This window comes from Natrix helvetica, assembly GCF_964273705.1.
Source record: "Natrix helvetica genome assembly, chromosome: 10".
NCBI lineage: Eukaryota > Metazoa > Chordata > Lepidosauria > Squamata > Natricidae > Natrix > Natrix helvetica.
In genome coordinates this window covers 6,974,050-6,994,199 of record NC_138561.1, presented here as the reverse complement: position 1 = coordinate 6,994,199, position 20,150 = coordinate 6,974,050, and the positions used below count along the sequence as shown (strand labels likewise).

General features: G+C 42.6%; 1 protein-coding gene across 4 annotated transcripts in view; it reads left to right on the top strand.

Annotated features, from left to right (window-relative positions):
• SMPD3 (sphingomyelin phosphodiesterase 3) overlaps nucleotides 1–20,150 on the top strand; it is a 172,829-nt gene that overhangs the window by 42,899 nt on the left and 109,780 nt on the right. For all 4 annotated transcript variants that reach the window (XM_081963347.1, XM_081963344.1, XM_081963346.1 and 1 more), the window contains exon 2: nucleotides 4,410–4,500. The gene's annotated coding sequence lies outside the window, so the exon portion shown is untranslated. The remainder of the gene's footprint in view (nucleotides 1–4,409; nucleotides 4,501–20,150) is intronic.

Genomic DNA, 20,150 nt, shown 5'->3' with positions numbered 1-20,150 from the left:
CCTATTCTCCAAAGCACCTGAGGGAAGGACAAGAAGCAACAGATGAAAAATAATCAAGGAGAGAAGCAACCTAGAACTAAGGAGAAATTTCCTGACAGTTAAAACAATTAATCAGTGGAACAACTTGCCTCCAGGAGTTGTGAATGCTCCAACACTGGATGTCTTTAAGAAGATGTTGGATATCCATTTGTCTGAAGTGGCGTAGGGTTTCCTGCCTAGGCAGGGGGTTGGACTAGAAGACCTTCAAGGTCCCTTCCAACTCTGTTGTTCTATATTCTATGTTGGGCTTAACTGTCTTTGTAAGTTGAGGCCCACCTGTATCTCCTTCACTCTAGCTGAGCCTTTTCCTGGAAAATTTCCCTTTCCCATCTCGTTGACCATATTGAAGTTGTACCATATTTTTTTTAATGCATCACACTTGAGCCCCGCGATTATTGTGCTTTCGAGAGAACAAGCCTTTCTACTTAGTTATTCCGGGTCCATTCAGAAATGAACAATGACACCCCTTTGACGATGGAGGACTTTGAATTGCTGCCATTTGCTCCCCCAAGAAAGGCAGCCTGCTCCCAGCTTGAAAGCGGGGCCTTAAGTGACTTGCCCTGTTAAAATTATTATGGGATAACGGGGAGTGTGGTATTATTCATGGACCGCTGAAGTTTCGTGTCAATTTTGCGTGCTGATTTATTGTAGAGCCGAGCACCTAGGATTCAAGTACCATAATTATGAGAAGGGGGTTTGATTTGAAGTTTTGTCCAAGGCCTATAAGAATAAGGAGGAGAAAAAACATGGCTTTGAAAAGGCCAAGATTTGGCAAATAGCCATGCTATTAAGTAGAAGCACATCTAGTGATACTTCAAAAACCAAAAAACGGAGGCAGTTCTCCCAATCCGTAGAATAACAGAGTTGGGAGGGACCTTGGAGGTCTTCTAGTCCAACCTCCTGCCTAGGCAGGAAACCCTACACCACTTCAGAAAAATGGTTATCCAACATCTTCTTAAAAACTTCCAGTGTTGGAGCATTCACAACTTCTGGAGGCAAGTTGTTCCACTGATTAATTGTTCTGTCAGGGAATTTATCCTTAGTTCTAGGTTGCTTCTCTCCTTGATTAGTTTCCACCCATTGCTTCTTGTTCTACCCTCAGGTGCTTTGGAGAATAGTTTGACTCTCTCTTCTTCGTGGCACCCCCTGAGATATTGGAAGACTGCTATCATGTCTCCCCAGTCCTTCTTTTCATTAAACTAGATGTACCCAGTTCCTGAAACCGTTCTTCATCCAGGGGAAATGCCCCTCAGATCTACCCTGATTGGCTTTTAATTTACCCGTTTCACATTCAGCACTTGAGTTTTCAATTAGTCTTTAATAAATTCATATGGAATTCTTCTCTCACAATTCTGAAACTACTGGAGAGCTACCTCAATTCTCTGCTTTCAGGTCTGATTTTAGAGGTTGTCTAAGTTTTGTCTCTCACCAATGATTCAGAGAAAGTCCAACATGCTTAAACTTTCAAAGAGGCTTTAAGGAGGATGGGCCTGAGCCATGTCCCCTGTTCCGATGGCAAAGAAAAAAAAATGGGTGACATTTCCAAATCTACTGAAAACATTTTAGCCGTAGCAAAAGAAGAGCTACGTTAAAAAGTCATCGTGACCAAAGTTACAACCGAATGTCTTGGAGACATCTCCTGCTTCTTTGAGTTGGATGGAAGAGGAAGTTCAGAGAAACTCTCACAGTAGAGTGGATTTCTTTGATGGAGAAGTAGCGAAGAGAGGGAGACATGTTTATATGTTTGTCAGCTGCTCTGTGTGTGTGTGTGTGTGTGTGTGTGTGTGTTCCAGCATAACTCTGGAACGCCACGAGCAATTTCAACCAAACTTAGTACCTAGATGATTTGCGCTCTGGAAACAAATACTGTAGGGGTAAGACACCCCTAACACCCCTGGGGGGATTTTCTGTTAAGATAAAGTCTGTTGTGCCTTAAAATGGCTTCCACCGTACTGCCTAAAATGGCTTCTACTGTGCAGTGGAGTTGCCATGGTTACGGCTTCACAGTACTCCACAAGGGAGCTCCCTGTGGTAAAGGGGAAAATCCAACGTTAGAAATTATGTTTGGTCCAGACATTTTCAATAACATCGGGGCTTTTCCTGTGTAATGTAGGATTAGGATAAATAAATGCCCAGGCAATGCCGTGTTATCAGTTAGTTTGATATATAAATAACAATGAATAAACTGAATTTGGATTGTTTAGGAGGTTGCCCCTCCTTTCCAGTTTTCTCTGCGCCTGGCTGCAACCGCTCGCACTTACTCTGTGGTATTGTCAGTGGTTGGAAGTCTGAGCAATTTGGTTAGTCCAGCAACAGTGTTCGGTTAATCACTGTTAGTATAAATAGAGCCTGAAAGATATCACAGTCCCATAGAAGAAAGAAGAAAAGTTTGGAAAATACAACCATCAAAGATCATATAGGGACAATTAGAATTTTGGGGTTGTAGGATTCAATCCGGGTCGGTCCCTGGAACCAAAATTTTATTCTTCTGAGCTTTCAGACTCCTGCTGAAGGGAACTTCTCTCTGAGGATGGGCTTCAGCATAAGCCTGAAAGCTCAGAAGATTAAATCTTTGGTCCCAGGGATCGACCCAGATTGGATCCTGCAACATTACCCTGAGACGCATATACCTTGGTTCTCAACTGCTTTGAAACTCAGCGAATTCGGTACTCCAGGAATTTTGCTGCAATAATTTTGGCCCCGGTATTCATCATTTGTTTGACAGAGTGGTGCAATGTGGCCTAGAGGGGGAGCTCTTTCCTCACCATCAGGAGGCTGTGAGCTCGATCCTAGGTAGAGGCAGATATTTCTCTCTGTGTGCACGAGAATATGTCTGCCGAACAAAACTCCGCATTGGCGACGGGAAGGGCATCCGGCCATTCAATACTCTGCTAGCTTCAATCAGTTGCCTAGACTTCACCCCGCAAGGAATTAAGTGGTCGTTAAATGATGATGATGATTCATCGTTAGTTTGATACTTGATGCACAAGCTAGATTAGTTGTGTTGGCTGCCTTGTGACTCACTACATTATTCTTTGAGGAAAATATTTGTTTGGTACTCATAATTTTTGGTACTCATTGTGCCTCCTGGAACTAAGTATCGATGAGTACTGAGGTACCACTGTATTTGGGTTGTGTTTCACTTAGAGTGCGCCCTTTTGAAACAAAGGTTTTAAACAACTGTACATTTTAGTGAACGAATTCTTCTTGTACTTAAGAAGAAAATAAACCTTTTATGCTAAAAGAAAACTATGCATAAAAGTGATCTGTTTTTAGCTCCATTTTTTTTCTGTTGCTCCTAAAATGCAAGGTAGATTTGGGGCAAATCTCATGGATTATACCTTATTTTGGCTGTTGCATAATTCTTCATTTCACTGCCTAGTAACTTTCCCGTTTGTTTTTCAAAGTTAAAAAAGTCTGACAATTTTTAACGTAAGTCCGGCAAGACATGTACTTAATGGAAGATAAATGTGTGATTTGCATTTTATTTGAAAATGTGCTCCGTATGTGCCTCTCTCTCTTTGGGTATGTTTGTGTATGCAAGAGATTTAACTTTTGAGTGAGGCAGTACTGGTCAAAGTTTAAAAATGTCCCTGCATACAAAGAAGTATGATCCTCAGTTTGTGTGTGTTTTTGTGGCAAAAAATAAAAATTAAATTGGAAACAACTCACTTAACAACTTAGCAACAGAAGTAAGGGATGCGGTGGCTCAGTGGCTAAAACAAGTGCTGAGCTTGTCGATCAGAAAGGTCGGCAGTTCGGTGGTTCAAATCCCTAGTGCTGCCTAACGGAATGAGCTCCTGTTACTTGTCCCAGCTTCTGCCAACCTAGCAGTTCGAAAGCATGTAAAAAAATGCAAGTATGAAAATAGGAACCACCTTTGGTGGGAAAGTAACAGCATTCCATGCACTTTCGGCATTGAGCCATACTGGCCACATGACCACGGAGACGTTTTTGGACAGTGCTGGCTCTTTGGCTTTGAAACGGAGATGAGCATCGCCCCCTAGAGTCAGGAATGACTAGAACATATGTGCAAGGGGAACCTTTACATTTACCTCTTAACAACTTACTTAGCCACAGAAAGTCTGGTCCCCGTTGTGGTTTTTATGTCGAGGACAACCTGTAACTGGAAATATGGCCAAGATGCTTCCCGAAACCTAGTGAAAATGATATGATTCAGACATATTTTGGATAAGGAAATAAATATACAGCCACGGATCCCCAAAAAGCCTCACCTAGAGATGCATAATTATTCTCAGTTTCAAACCGGGACATAATCCATCATTCAGAGAGAGTAATGGGGAGGGAACAAGCTGATTTTGCTCATTGGTCTGTCCTTTAAATGCTGATTTATGAAAACTTTGTTTCAGGAAAGGAATTTCTGCAAACTTCTGCCAACGGTGGAAAAGTGGAACGAAGGCTTAAAACAGAGATCCTTAAAAGAGAAGCTTGGCTCTCTAGGTGAGTAACTTGGATTAATAATAATATTTCTTGGGTGTGCTAGAATTCCAAAATGCTACCTGTTGTACGTTTTACAAGATCCACCCCTCAACCTGGTGGCATTCGAATGTATGATTTTCTGCAAAAGGAGAAAAATATAAAAAATATCTCATATTTGAAATATCATTGACCTTCCTGGGGAAAAATAGTACAGAACATCATGTACAGTAGGTCATCTTGTTCTATAACCTTTAATTTCCTCATTTTGGAAGTACTCCCACATGAAGGACTGGGGGAAGGCAGCTGCATTTATTCATTATCTGTTTCCAATTCTACGTTGAGTTAATTCAGTCCTGATGTTTAGCTAAGTGTTCCCTAAATGAACAGGATGCTTTCTTTAGATCTACTGATCAAGAATCGTTAATTATTTATTTAAACCCATTGTTAACACGGTGCCTCTTATTCAAAAAACCCCATTTTTCTGAGGAATAACTAGCAGCCATTAACCTATTCTAGCCACTCTGAAATCTCCTTGGTTTGTGAGAAAGGGCCATAAATGGTTTTGCTTTTAGACATTTTCTCTCAGATCGGATGGTACAGTATATGAGAAGCTAAATATCCACGTAGGGTCTTAATCAATCAATTCATGGATTCCCAAAGATGCTTTTTCAAGAGGCAACTGGACTTTCTGATTTTTCTTTGAAGATATTTTGCTTCTTATCTAAGAAGCCGAAACAGAGCTGAAAAAGCTTCTTGGATGAGAAGTGAAATATCTTCAAAGAAAAACCAGAAAGTTCAGTTGCCTCTTGAAAAAGCACCCTTGGGACAGTATGTGAGAAGTTATGAAGTCTACAGAGAAATGGAAGAAAAGAGGGGGGAAATTTTCATCGGCAGTCCTTGTCCCAGTAGCAAGAATTCATCTTTTCTTTTATAATAATTTTGATTGCAAGAGTTTCTTTGGAATTCTTTTTACCCACGGTGTTTTATCCGAGGAATCCTTGGTGCTCTCTGAGGTTGGTGGTTTTCTTGCAGACCTTCCATTACCAACCTAGGTAACCTTTTCAGGGCACTGACGATATTCCCTGGGTGGGTAATGAACCATCTGCAAGAAAGCCACCAAGCTCAGAGAGCATCAAGGACCCCTCATTTCAACCCTGAGCTACACATATTCTTAGTGTTGTATCGACATTCTCTTCTCCTTCAGAAAAAAAGGTTCTGAAGAAGATTCTCTTTTGTTAAATTGGCTAAAGACTGGTAGGGGGAAATGAAAGTTTTGGTTTGGAAGCATATGGGAAGGGTATTTATTTCCTCTTCGTAGGGTGTTGTAGAGCAGAGGTGTCAAACTCAATTTCATTGAGGGCGGCATCAGGGTTGTGTTTGACCTTGGAGGGTTGGGGGGTTGGGCGTGGCCATGGTGGGTGTAACACAGAACTCATGTTGGGGGCACATGGGGTGGCCATGTGCTAAGGCCGGACTTCCTCTGAGACCCTCACTCTCATTATAATCTCCTCCCTCCCTCCCTCCCTTTTCCTTCCCTCTTTATTCTCCTTTCTTCCCCTCTTTCCTTATTTTTCCTTCCTTGCTCTCTTCCCATCTTCCCTTCTTTTTATTTGTCTTTCCTCTTTCCCTTTTTTTCTTTCCTGTCCCTTCTTGCATGCTCAAATGCAAAAGGGGAAACATTTCTCCTTTTGTTTTTTTGTTTTTTTGTTTGTTTTGCTAGAACATGGAGCCCAGGGGGGGGCATGTGTGCGCCCCCTCCCCCCGAGCTCCATTTTTTCTGGCAGAGGCACCATCGGCCGGTCCTTTCCTGGGCCAGATCTAACCTGTTGGCCGGATGCATCCCGCAGGCCTTGAGTTTGACACCCCTGTTCTAGAGGTTCTAGAGGTAGAACCGGCGACTCATGAAAGATAAGTAATTCAAAGGCAGCCATGTGTTGCTTCTCCTCCCGCAGTCGTGCTTTAAAAGAGGCATTGCCAGAATGCAAAAGTAGGAATCTCAAATAACTGCTTGTTTCCCCACCCCTCCCAAGATTTATTTTTAACAATGTTCTTTCTTAAGAGCAAGCCCCTACTGTAAATATTTACAGTTGAACCTCTCCTGTGTTAGGCCTTTGGGGAATAAAAAAAAATCTAAAATAAACACCACCCCACTCCCAATCTTCAGATTGGTTGTTTTAACCCGCTGGCTTTGTATTTTCATTTTTTTCCAAAGCTTGGACCAGGCAGAAGTGCTCTCGGTCTACCTAGCAATACATGCTCCTCAGTTAATTGCTTTTCTTCCACGTTTTTGTATCGAGTTGCCTTCCCTCCTCGTCCCTTAATTGCTTTGATCTAAATTTTGTACTCTTGTCATTCAAGCTGCTTTAGCAGTGAAAGGTGACTGAGAAAGATATTGACGTAAAATCATTAGTGGGTGAATGAAGGCTGCATCATGGTTTTAAATGAGAAATCTATGGGAAGGAAGATCCTGTGGTTGGAAGAAATATCCATCTGGGTTCAGGTCCAAGTGGGGAGAAAGACACTGGAAACATGGAGGCTGATTGGAAAGAGGGTTTATTGATGGACAATACTACATGGGTTTTAGGTCCTGGGCAGCTGACCATCTGGAGTTGAGAGAGAGCGGTATTTATATCATCTCTTGGGCCTTGCCCTTGAGCTTCCTGTTCCTGTGGCAAGGGCATGTATTCTATTGGTTGCTGTGAGACTCCCATGGGGCCATGTGGGGTCATGTTTGTCCGAATCAAGCTTGGTCAGCGCCTGGGCTGGTGTAATGTCCTTAGGAGTTTTTGCAATGCAGGGAAACCAGCTGCTAGATGGGTTAATCCTATTATGTCCTGAAGGGTCATGTCTTAATCCCATCACCCTGGAGCTAAACTTTTGTCTTGTAGATAGGCTGGCCCAGTCCTTCTCAATGGGCACCAGATATCTGCTGGGGGCAGGGAGCTGAAGCTCTGAGTTTCTGTCTTTAGAAACATGTTTCTCTTTAAGGGAAAAATATAATATCCTGCCTTTTAAAAATATTTCCTAAAATATTTAATTCTTCTAAGAGGGGTGCGTGCTAACTTTCTGCATTGTGTAGCATGGTCTGTGGCAATAAGTTAGCATTCATTTGGTTAAGGCACAAAACTAGTCTCTGCAAGAGCAAACTTAACATTTGTCACCCTTGGTTGGTGCCTTTAAGACAGGGCTGCCAAACTCCAGTGTTTCCAAGAAGTCTCTTAAGGGATACCCACAACTTCAAAGAAATCCCTATGTAATAGCCAGTGCTTCCAAGAAGTCTCTTAAGGGAGACCCACAACTTCCACGCAGTCCCTATGCAATAGCCAGTGCTTCCAAGAAGTCTCTAAAGGGAGACCCACAACTTCTAAGAAGTCCCTATTTAATAGCCAGTGCTTCCAAAAAATCCTTAAGTAATACACGTTACTTCCAAGAAAGTCCCTAAATGCTAAACACTACTGCCAAGAAATTCCTATAGTTTATACTGAGCCTAAAAACAAAGCATGCAACAGAAATAAAGGAGTATCAAATTAAATTGAAATATAAGAAAATGCAATACAATAGTGTATATGAAAGCTAGGCAGCTTGAAAAGACAAGAGGAAACCCAAAGAGATAGCTACTTCAAAATAAAAGTAACGGATCGTATATCCCCTATTAGTGTTTTTCAACCCTGACAATTTTAGTACGTGTGAATTTCAGCTACCAGAATTCCCCACCCAATATATAGGCTGAGGAATTCTGGGACTTGAAATCCAATAATCTTAAATTTGCCAAAATTGAGAAATGCTGGGTTAGATCAGTGGCGGGTTGCAGGCGGAAGCCCCGGTACGGGCGTACCCGAGCCAGCCCGGAGCACTGGATACCGTTCCGGTATGGTGTTCCAGAGGGCCCACCCGCCGGCCCTCGCTTCCACGTGGACACCGGCGAGCCCATTCCAATCGTACCGGTTGGAATGGAATCCACAACCCACCACTGGGTTAGATCCTGTAAAACCGATAGATAGATAGATAGATAGATAGATAGATAGATAGATAGATAGATAGATAGGTAGGTAGGTAGGTAGGTAGGTAGGTAGGTAGGTAGATGATAGATAGATAGATAGATAGATAGATAGATAGATAGATAGATAGATAGATAGATAGATAGACAGACAGACAGACAGACAGACAGACAGACGATGATAGATAGACAGATGATAGATAGATAGATAGATAGATAGATAGATAGATGATAGATAGATAGATAGATAGATAGATAGATAGATAGATAGATAGATAGATGATAGGTAGGTAGGTAGGTAGGTAGGTAGATGATAGATAGATAGATAGATAGATAGATAGATAGATAGATAGATAGATAGGTAGGTAGATGATAGATAGATAGATAGATAGATAGATAGATAGATAGATAGATAGATAGACAGACAGACAGACAGACAGACAGACAGACGATGATAGATAGACAGATGATAGATAGATAGATAGATAGATAGATAGATAGATAGATAGATGATAGATAGATAGATAGATAGATAGATAGATAGATAGATAGATAGATAGATGATAGATAGATAGATGATAGGTAGGTAGGTAGGTAGGTAGGTAGGTAGATGATAGATAGATAGATAGATAGATAGATAGATAGATAGATAGATAGATAGATAGATAGATATAGATGAGAGAGACCGAGAGAGATGAGAGATGAGAGATGAGAGAGAGAGTTGATATAGATAGATATATGATATAGATAAAGGTAAAAGGTAAAGGTTCCCCTTGCACATATGTGCTAGTCGTTCCTAACTCCAGGGGGCGGTGCTCATCTCTGTTTCAAAGCTGAAGAGCCAGCACTGTCCAAAGACGTCTCCGTGGTCATGTGGCCGGCATGACTAAACTCCGAAGGCGCATGGAAAGCTGTTACCTTCCCACCAAAGTGGTCAAAGTATTTTTCTACTTGCATTTTTACATGCTTTTGAACTGCTAGGTTGGCAGAAGCTGAGACAAGTAATGGGAGCTCACTCTGTTAGGCAGCGCTGGGGATTCAAATCTCTATATAGATATAGATGATATAGATATAGATGATATAAATATAGATGTGCGTGTGTGTATGAGAGAGAGAGAGAGAGAGAGAGAGAGAGAGAGAGAGAGAGAGAGAGAGAGAGAGAGAGAGAGAGAGAGAGAGAGAGAGAATTAGAGTTAAATATAATACAAGTAAACAAAATATAACATAAAATCCAGAGAAACATGTCCAAAACCAGAATACATCTTCAATAAGATCACCCATATTCTTCAAAATCCAAGAAAGATGTCCACCTCCATGCTCTGTCGAAGGCCCATAATTAATCTTCAAAGGGATATTGTCTTGGAATATATCTTGGATTAATCTTCTGCAACTAATTGCCACAAAGTTTTATTTAAATACAGTTACAGGTTAAGTACATTCAAAGAAAGCTATTTGCCTCTCCTTTTTTTTTGAATGGTAAGCTTTGAGGCAAATTCACTCTGAATTAAAGGGCTCAGAGGCAGTCTCTTTTTTCTCTCCCTAATGATAAGTCGATCGTGAAGTCGGTTGTCCATAGGAGAACATTTTTTTAATGAGCCCAACTAAGGTTGAAGGATTTCTTTTGTAAGCATCGGTGTCACCTATGTGTCAGACGGAGAGTGAGAATGTAAACTAATACACAAAGGAGCCACGTTCCTCTTCCACTTTGTGCGACGTTTTGATTGTTCACAAATGTTTTCAACCCGCTTCCTCAGGTCAGGAAATCATACGGCGGAAAAGACATGACTCAAAACAAGGAAACAGAACAATCGCAATCATGTTTTGTAGAGATTATTCAAGTGAGTTGTGTTGTCGCACAACAGGAACAAATCTAGCATGTAATCAACAGGTTTTCAAATACTTCAGTCAAGAAGTGATTGTAAGGTGGTCTCGATAGCTGAATGGTTAGTTCTCTCCAGCAGAATTGTGTATCGCAGGGGTCTCTAACCTTTCAGACCTCAGGGACCACTAAATTCACAATTTTAAATCCCGCGGACCGCTAATATGATCTGCCTAAGGACCAGCTGGGTGGGCGTGGCTAGGTGGTCATGGGACTGGGTGGGCGTGACCAACTCGATGTCACTCATGTCAAGGGGCACCTTGCTGGCCTCTACTCGCCCCTCCCCACCCAGCCACTCCTCGCCTCCCCACTCGGCCTCCTTAGGGCCCCAACAGGAAACAGTTGTTGGAGCTAAGCAGCCACCAGGAGAAAGAGTTGGCAAAACAGCTCAATTCAAATTGGATCTGGCCGAGAAGGAGACTCAGCAGAAGCACCTCACTGAGGACTACGAGCATAGGCTTTCCAAGCAGAGGGAAGATCTGCAAGAGTGCAAGGCCAGGTACTGGCACCTGGAGGCTCAGCAGGCTGAGATGGTCAGCAAGTTCGAGGCCATGATGCGGTCCCAGTGGAACGAGGCCCTCCGGCTCTTCGCCACCAGCGGCGCTTCCCTCCAGCCTTCGCCCAAAGCCCCGCGCAAGTTGGAATTTCTGCCCCCTTCTGACCCGCACAAAAAAAAACCGAAAGGGGAGACTCTCTGCAGCAACAAATGTTCATCGCACACATCCGGCCCAGGGGCTGTAATTTGAGGACCCCTGATTTAGTGCAATATAAAAAATGCAAATAATTTTTTCTGCGGACCACCAAAATTTCCTCGCAGTCCACCTGTGGTCCATGGACCACCAGTTGGTAATCGCTGGTGTACAGGTTATCCTTGACTTAAAGCCAATTAAAGACCCCACAAAATGTATTTGCGTTATGCTTGTGAAGTTTCAATAGTTGCCTTTTCCTGAGATTAGGAGACGCTCAACAATCAATCCATTTTTATGGCATCCTCTCCTCGTGGGACTGTGATTGATGACTTTTTGCCAAAAGTCAGCATTTACTTCTTGAACGTTGGGTTTGCTTAATGAACCATGATTATTTGCTTAGCGACCGCTGCAAAAAGAAAGGCTCCATTACGGTCGTAAGTCAAGGACTACCAGTCCAATAGGAGAGGTTTTGAAGTCTTTGCTCTGGAAAAAAAAATCTGGAACCAGATTATTTAGCCTAGATAATTCCCATACTTTTCACTTGCCATGACTGGTTTTAGAAAGTTTCTTGTTGGGCTTTCCTGTGAGGCTTATTACTGGCAGCAGATTTCTTGTTGATGGAATCTTAAAGTGAAATTCCAGAAATATCAGAATAATAGAGTTGGAGCGGACCTTGGAGGTCTTCTAGTCCAACCCTCTGCTCAGGCAGGAAACCCTACACCACATCAGACAAATGGTTATCCAATCACTTCTTAAAAACTTCCAGTGTTGGGGCTTTCACAATCTCTGGAGGCAAGTTGTTCCACTGATTAATTGTTCTAACTGTCTGGAAATTTCTCCTTCGATCTAAGTTGCTTCTCCCCTTGGTTAGTTTCCACCCATTGCTTCTTGTTCTACCCTTAGGTGCTTTGGAGAATAGTTTGACTCCCTCTTCTTTGTGGCAGCCCCTGAGATATTGGAAGACTGCTATCATGTCTCCCCTAGTCCTTTTCATTAAACTAGACATACCCAGTTCCTGCAACCGTTCATCGTACGTTTTAGTCTCCAGTCCCCTAATCATCTTTGTTGCCCTTCTCTGCACTCTTTCTAGAGTCTCAACATCTTTTTTACATCATGTTTATCTCATACATCATATCCGCTGGCCAAAGCTTCTTGATCAAGTCATTCATTTCAGATTTCCTTGGTAGGAAAGATTTGCAGGAGTCCGTGTGTGGTGTTAAAATGGTACTTAATAAAGGAGAATATTTGTAGAATATTTGAAATGATGGGTCCTTGATCCTCCATCAGCTTGCAGGCATTTTATTATCCTGATTAGGTAACTTCATTGGTGCTCTTTAAAGTTTAAAAGGGTTCCAGAAATGGGGAAGCCTCAACAAAATGTTGAGAACAGTTGAAGAAAAGGTCTAGAGATTCCTCGTCTAGCAGTTACTTTTTATTAAAAGAGGAGATTGTTTGGGGTCCTTGTTTTTTTGTTGTTGTTGTTGTTTAAGTGCATCTGAGGCTTTGCTCTACAACCTCCCCTCCCCGATTATCAATACTTTAAAAGGCAAGCAAACAACCAGACATTATGTCCATTGTGGCTTAGCCTGATGTGGACCAAGCCAGATCGGTTATTCTTCTTCCCGGATGTGAGTTTACAAAAAACCAGTACTCTTCTGACGGTATACCAAGACCTTCAGCCAACTCCAAAGAATCAGATGGCTGTTGAAAGGACGGAAAAGTCAAGCATTCATAAAGACTACAGTTGCCATGCCAACCCTCTTCCCCGTGGGATAACTCCAGAGAGACAAATGCCATGAAATTAAAACTAAGCACGTTTTCCAGGAGGTGTGATGTGTGTGTGTAAGAGAGAGAGAGAGAGAGAGAGAGAGAGGGAGGGAGGGAGGAAGGGAAGAAGAGAGGGAGAGAGGGAGGGAAAGAGGGAGAGGGAGGGAAGAAGAGAGGGAGGAAGAGAGGAAGGGAGAAACAGGAAGGGAGAAAGGGAGGGAAAGAGGGAGAGGAAGGGAAGGAGGGAGAGAGAGGGAGGGAAAGAGAGATGGAGGGAGTGGGAGAGGGAGAAGGAGGGAAGAGAGAGGGAGAGAGAGAGATTGAGGGAGAGGAGAGGGAGGGAGAGGAGAGGGAGGAAGAGAGAAAGTAAGAGAGGGAGGGAAGGAGGGAAGGAGGGAAGGAGGGAGAGAGGGAGGGAGGGAGGGAGGGAGGGAGGAGAGAGAGAGAGAGAGAGAGAGAGAGAGAGAGAGAGAGAGAGAGAGAGAGAGAGCAATCCCATAAAGCACAGGTTGATTTGACCAAATGCTGCCATTTGCATATTAACATTTAATATTTGAGTTTCCACAGTGTCTGTTTTTATATTTTGCACATACAATACTTCCTTCTTTGGAACTTTTTTTTTTCAACCTCCAGTCAATCAAACCATTTATTTTAATATCCTCTGCGTGCTCGACCAGGTCTCTTAATCTCTTAAGGCCCTTAGAATATTGGCTTTATCTGAATGGGTGCAAAGGTTGCATGCTTTTTACAGAATCTTTCATGCACAATTGTTAAAGATTAAATGAACAGATGGCTCTGGATTTTTCCATGTACACCTTTGTACCTTCAAGGGGTTTTTTAAGGTAGTCCTCAACGTACGACTGCAATTGGGACCAGAATGTTGATGGCTAAGCAAGGCAGTTACTAATTGAACTGCCCTTGATTTTATGAGTTTTCTTTTTTCTGATGGTTAGTAAGCAAATCACTTTTAAGTAAATATTGCCATCATTAAGCAAAACCCGGCTTTGCCCCTTGACATATCTTACCTGAACCCATCTGGGAAGGTTGTAAATGGTGATCAAATAAACCCATAACAGATTAACAGTGTTGGAAGGGACCTCATAGGTCATCTAGTCCAACCCCCACCCAAGCAGGAGACCCTACACCAGTTCTGACAGAGGGCAGTCCAGTCTCTTCTTGAAAGCCTCCAGGGATGAAGCTTCCACAAATTCTGAAGGCAACGTCTGTCCCATTCTCACTATCAGAAAGTTCCTCCTTATTTCTAGGTTGAATCTCTCCTTGTTTAGTTTCCATCCATTATTCCTTGTCTGGCCTTCAGGTGCTTTGGAGAATAGCTTGACCCCCTCCTCTCTGTGGCAGCCCCTCAAATATCGGAAGACTGCTATCCTGTCTCCCCTGGTCCTTCTCTACACCAGACTAGCCATGCCCAGTTCCTGCAACCGTCCATCATATGTTTTAGCCTCCAGTCATTTGATCATCTTAGACAGATTCAGATTAACAGAGTTGGAAGGGACCTTGTAGGTCATCTAGTCCAACCCCGACCAAGCAGACCCTATACCATTTCTAACAGACGACAGTCCCGCCTCTTCTTGAAAGCCTCCAGTGATGAAGCTCCCATAACTTCTGAAGGCAACTTCTGTTCCATGGGTGGATTGTTCTCACTGTCAGAAAATTCCTCCTTATTTCCAGGTTGAATTGTTCCTTGATCAGTTTCCATCCATTGCTTCTTTTCTTGCCTTCAGGTGCTTTGGAGAATAGTTTGACTCTCTCCATTCTGGGGCAGCCCCTCAAATATTGGAAGACTGCTATCCTGTCTCCTTGAAGGTGGCCTTCTTGGAGCTTCAGTGCCGCCACACTAGAGCTGAGGGATAGGGAGGTGGGGATTAGAGATGGGTGGGGTTGTGTAGTCAAAATAAAACACTTTCTCTTGGGAACCAAGGACGTTCTCGCAACTGGCTGGAGGAAGGAGGAGTGATGTCCCCAGACCAGGGGTTCTTGCCTTGATTGGGCCATGTGACTGATTGTTTGGGATTGAGGGAGAAGCGCTTGCTTTTAATTAGGTGGAAACTGACTCTGAAGTCATTTTTCACCAGATTTGTGCCAATATGATATTTCCAATAAAGCTATTCTTTAAGGAATCCAGCTGCCTCAAAGTTTTTCCTTGCAATGGATCCATGACTTGGAACACCCTGGCACATGTGCTGGTCATAGTTTGTTGGGGTGGTTGCAGGGGTGGGCTTAAATTTTTTTAGCAAAGGGTTCTCTGCCAGGTTGTTGGGTGGGCATGGCCGTGGTAGGGGTGGCCTACTTGGCCTCCTGCACCATGGAGGGGGGGGGGTTTGCCCTCCCTGGACTCCAGAGCCTTCTGTTGAGCCTCCGGGAGGGCGAAAACGGCCTCCCCTGGCTCCGGAAACCCATTTCTGGCCTGTCTGAACTTCCAATAGGTCCGTTTTCTGCCCTCCCCGAGCAACCACACACATCCTGCATTTACCTTCATCCAAAACGAGCCACATGGGGACTCCTGGGAGTGGAGGGGAGGGGTGGGCGGGGCCAGCCAGGAGTGGGATTTGGGGGTTCTCCGAACTGCACAGAAAGTTAGCTAGAGGTTCTCCCGAACCCCTGCAAACCCCCAGCAGCCCACCCCTGGACGGTTGTAAGTCCAAGGACCAGTCCTAAGTCACTTTCTTTAGTACTGTTGTGATATTGAACAGGCACTAAGTCAGGGGTGTCCAAACTTGGGAACTTTAAGACTTGTGGACTTCAAGTCCACAAGTCTTAAAGTTCCCAAGTTTGGACACCCCTGCACTAAGTGAACGGTTGTTAAGTCAAGGACCATCTGTATTCTCTCTGGGGGAAAAAAAAGTAAATTTGCAGAGAATGGAATTCATTGACCTGATACTCCTGTTATGCTGGCTCTGTCGTGTTGTAGTCTCTGTAGTCAGTCTGATTTTGGGCTGTCTTTTACACAGACATTCCTCCTAATGGGCAAACCTGTGAGTGGACAACTGTTTAAATAGGAGCCAGCCGTGTGCAGCAGCTGGCAAAAAAGCCAACACAGTTCTAGGCTGCATCAACAGAGGGGTAGAATCAAGATCACGTGAAGTGTCAATACCACTTTATAATGCCTTGGTAAGGCCACACTTGGAATACTGCATTCAGTTTTGGTCACCACAATTGAGAAAAGATGTGGAGACTCTGGAAAGAGTGCAGAGAAGAGCAACAAAGAGGATTAGGGGACTGGAGACTAAAAAAATATGAAGAACGGTTGCAGGAACTGGGTAGGTCTAGTTTAATGAAAAGAAGGACCAGGGGAGACATGATAGCAGTCTTCCAATATCTCAGGGGTTACCACAAAGAAGAGGGAGTCAAACTATTCTCCAAGGCACCTGAGGGTAGAACAAGAAGCAATGGGTGGAAACTAATCAAGGAGAGAAGCAACTTAGAACTGAGGAGAAATTTCCTGACAGTTAGAACAATCAATCAATGGAACAGCTTGCCTCCAGAAGTTGTGAATGGCCCAACGCTGGAAGTCTTTAAGAAGATGTTGGATAGCTATTTGTCTGAAACGGTATAAGGTTTCCTGCCTAGGCAGGGGGTTGGACTAGAAGACCTCCAAGGTCCCTTCCAACTCTGCTATTGTATTGTATGTTTCCCCCAGATCACCTTGGTTTCTTTTCATTATCTGATTGATTGATTGATCTGAACCTTTTTTCCCTAAACTGCTTTTGGGCTAAAAACGTTCTACGTGCTGGGGTGAAAATAACATCGCTCTCAGATTGATTTTATAGAAGACAAAGCATAAAAGCACAGCATGAAAGGTAAAAACACGGAGAAGGGGAAGGGGGGAAAAATTAAGACATCAGCCGGAAGAGGTAGGATTTTTGTAAGATCAAAAGAGCTTAAAGCAGCCTGATAAGGTCGCAACAAGGAATGTACGATGGTTGGTCTCCTTCTGCTTTGAACATTTTTAAAAACTTCTGCAGATCCAGGAGCTCAGCAAATGTGTCGATAGCTCGAATTCACTTCCAGCAGGCTTGGCGTTCATTTGTTGGAGTTCATTGTTACTGGAAATCAGGACAATAAATTAAACCAATAAACAACACCAATATTCTACAAAGATGGTCCAGTGATTTTGATGGTCCAGTGGAGAATTTAAACAAATCAGCCAGGGAAACAATCTGATCTTAATGTCCTTCAGTTCTTGTGAGAGCTAGTTTGGCATACTGGATAAGAATGAAACTTAGAAGTTAAGATGCAGCATCCTACTAAGCCATGGGCATCTCTGTCTAACTTGCTGATGGCAAACAAAAAAGGAAAAATGAATAGTGAGTCACACAATACAGTATGGCACACAAGTAAAATCTGTGTTACAACATTGCAACTCATGCTTTAATACTTAACAACAACCCCCCTGCTTCTTTATGCACAGGATATTCCTGATTAGTGTCTCTTGATCCTTTGTACCAAATGTGCCTTCCAGCAAGAACACTAATGAGGCCTCTCTTAAAGAAATGGGAGGAGGAGGAGGAGGAGGAGGAGAAAATGAGGAGGAGGAGGGGGGAGGAAGAGTTGAAGGAAAAGTTGAAGTTGAAGGAGGAGGAGGAAGAGAGAGAGGAAGAGAAGGAAGAAGAGTTGAAGGAAAAGTTGAAGTTGAAGGAGGATAAGAAGGAAGAGGAAGAAGAGGAAGAAGAAAGAAAAGTTGAAGTTGAAGAAGGTTAAGGAGAAAGAGGAAGAGAAAGAGAAGAAGAGTTGAAGGAAAAGTTGAAGTTGAAGGAGGGGAAGGAGGAGGAGGAGATTGATTTTCAGATATTTATTCAATATGTTTACAAGCTGAATGTTATGAAAAAACAATTGAGGAAAATAATTGCTAAATTTGTTTTGGTTCACAAAAGTCAGGAGGAAAGAAGAACAAAGGGTAGAAATATTCCCCTTAGGAAAAAAAAAACAGAAGACGGACACCTGCTGCAAAGATTATATTTTAATTTGTGCTGCTAATAATCATATTCGAACAGATCCGGAAATAGCAGAGTCCTACCAGCCCCAGAAAATACGCTAAGAACATAGCATAGAAACTAAGAAATCTTTAGGGCTATGGAATTTGGTGCCTACATCTTTTTTTTTAACAGTCTCAGGCAGTTCCATTGTTTAATAATTATAGGATTCTTGCTACCGGTTACTTCTGTTCCAGTTTAATTCCAGTTCTAAAGAAATTCTGTTGGTGGCACTTATGTAAAACCAGAAACTTTACATTATTTGGGATACTTTTTCTGCTTTAACATTCAAAACAGGGCAATTCTATAATAACAAGAGCCGTGCAAAGAAATGACAAGGAACATGAAAATAATTACCACCTGCATTAATTATAAATCTAATCATGGAACAGTGGATGAGCAAGTGGGGGAGATAAGGAATATTTTAAGGAAATCTACTATTCCTAAGAACCATCTGTGTTTTACGCCAATATTTTATAATTCTGATTCCCCCCACCTTTTTTTATATAAAAAAGAGATTTGCTTGGCTTTGAATTTGAACATAATTTTCCACTTATTTTTCAATCTGTAGAGATCAGACACTTTGTTAGCAAGCTTTACAACGTATTTTAAGAGCTCTAGACCAAATAGTCTCCAATTTCAATATGCATTTGGAAAGCGTCACATTTAAGGCAGGCCAGAAAATTGCCATGTGTGTTTCTTTGAGCTTACTAGGAAATAAGAAGATTGAGTTCCGTAACAAATACTTTTCAGATGTTTTATTTCCTTTCCGGATGCTTTTTCAGCCACTCTAGAAGGCTTTTGAAGTGGGAAAGCAGTCTGTTTTTAGAAAAGTCTTAGCTGCAAAATATAGGAGTTCTTCCCATTGGGTGTTTAAATAAACGATAACAAACTTTTCATTTGAAAAAGAAAGAGTCTCTTTCATTATGCCCAAATTAAATACCAAATGCACAAATGTAGATAATGCAGTAGATGAGGATAAGTCAAATCAAATCAAATGTAAAATAGCAAAGCTTGAAAAATTATGCCTTAAACAAAACACAGGCATTTCCGCGCACCCAAAAGTATTTAGCCAGCTTGCTTGGAACTCTCCCTCCTTCCCTCTCTCTCTCTCCCTCCCCCTCTCCCTCTCTCCTTCCATCCCTCCCTCTCCCTCCTTCCCTCCCTTTCTCCTTCTCTCTCCCTCCTCCCTCCCTCTCTCCCTCTCTCCCTCTCCCTCTCTCCTTCCTTCCTTCCATCCGTCCCTCCCTCCCTCTCCCTCTCCCTCCTTCTGTCCCTCCCTCCCTCTCTCTCTCTCTCTCACACACACACACACTCCCCCCCCCCTGTTTGCTTGGTTTTAAATCCAAATGTTGTCCAACAATGCATACTGCAATAATCGTAAGCGTACGGATTAGTTGTAAGTGACTTTTTCAGTGTTGTAACCGAACAGTTGCTAAACAAATGGTTGTAAGTCAAGGATTACCTGTGGTTCCCAAAGGCTTATACAGAGTTATGTAAATTAGAATATCCATGAGATTGGATCATGCAGTAAAGGATTTGATTGGGTCGAGCAGTATAGCAGGTGCTTGGTCAGGATGCTCAGGGGCAACCCATATAATGACAAAAGGACTACAAAGACCACGATGGTTCTGGGACCCCAAATAGAATGGAGATCCCCCCCCCCCTCCCAAAACCAAAGAAAAGACATCCCAAAGGGGGAAAAAATAAATAAATCTCACACTAATCGTGCACAGGAAATATTCTCAATTCAGAATGAGGACTAAATGTTTATTCTGGAAGAGATTTATTTGCTCTCAGCGACACTGTCACATTGCCATATCCCTTTGGCGATGTGAAAGAGTGTCATTTCCAAAAAAACAATCCAATTTGGAGAAAGTTAATGAATGCCAATACAGCATTGGGCAGCTGCTTGCATTTACATACTTAAAAAAAAAAACAGGTGCCAAAGAGGTAAACATTGAGTGAGGTATTTATGGGACATCTCACAAGGAAATGTTCACTTTTATGATAAAAAATGTGATTTATTGAACATTCACCTTGGTCTTGGTTCATTTTGTCTCTATCATTTCTGACTTTTTTTTTCCAAATTAGATAGTTCATATCAGAATCAGAATGGAGCTGGAAGGGACCTTGGAGGTCTTCTAGCCCAGCCCCCTGCTCAAGCAGGAGATCCTATACCATTACAGACAAGCAACTGTGCAGTCTCTTCTTAAAAACCTCCAGTGATGAAGCCCCCTCTATTTCTGGAGGCAATTTCTGTCCCACTGGTTAATTGTCCTCCCTGTTCGGGAGTTGCTCTTCAATTCCAATTCTCAATTCTCTCCTTGATTAGTTTTCATCAATTC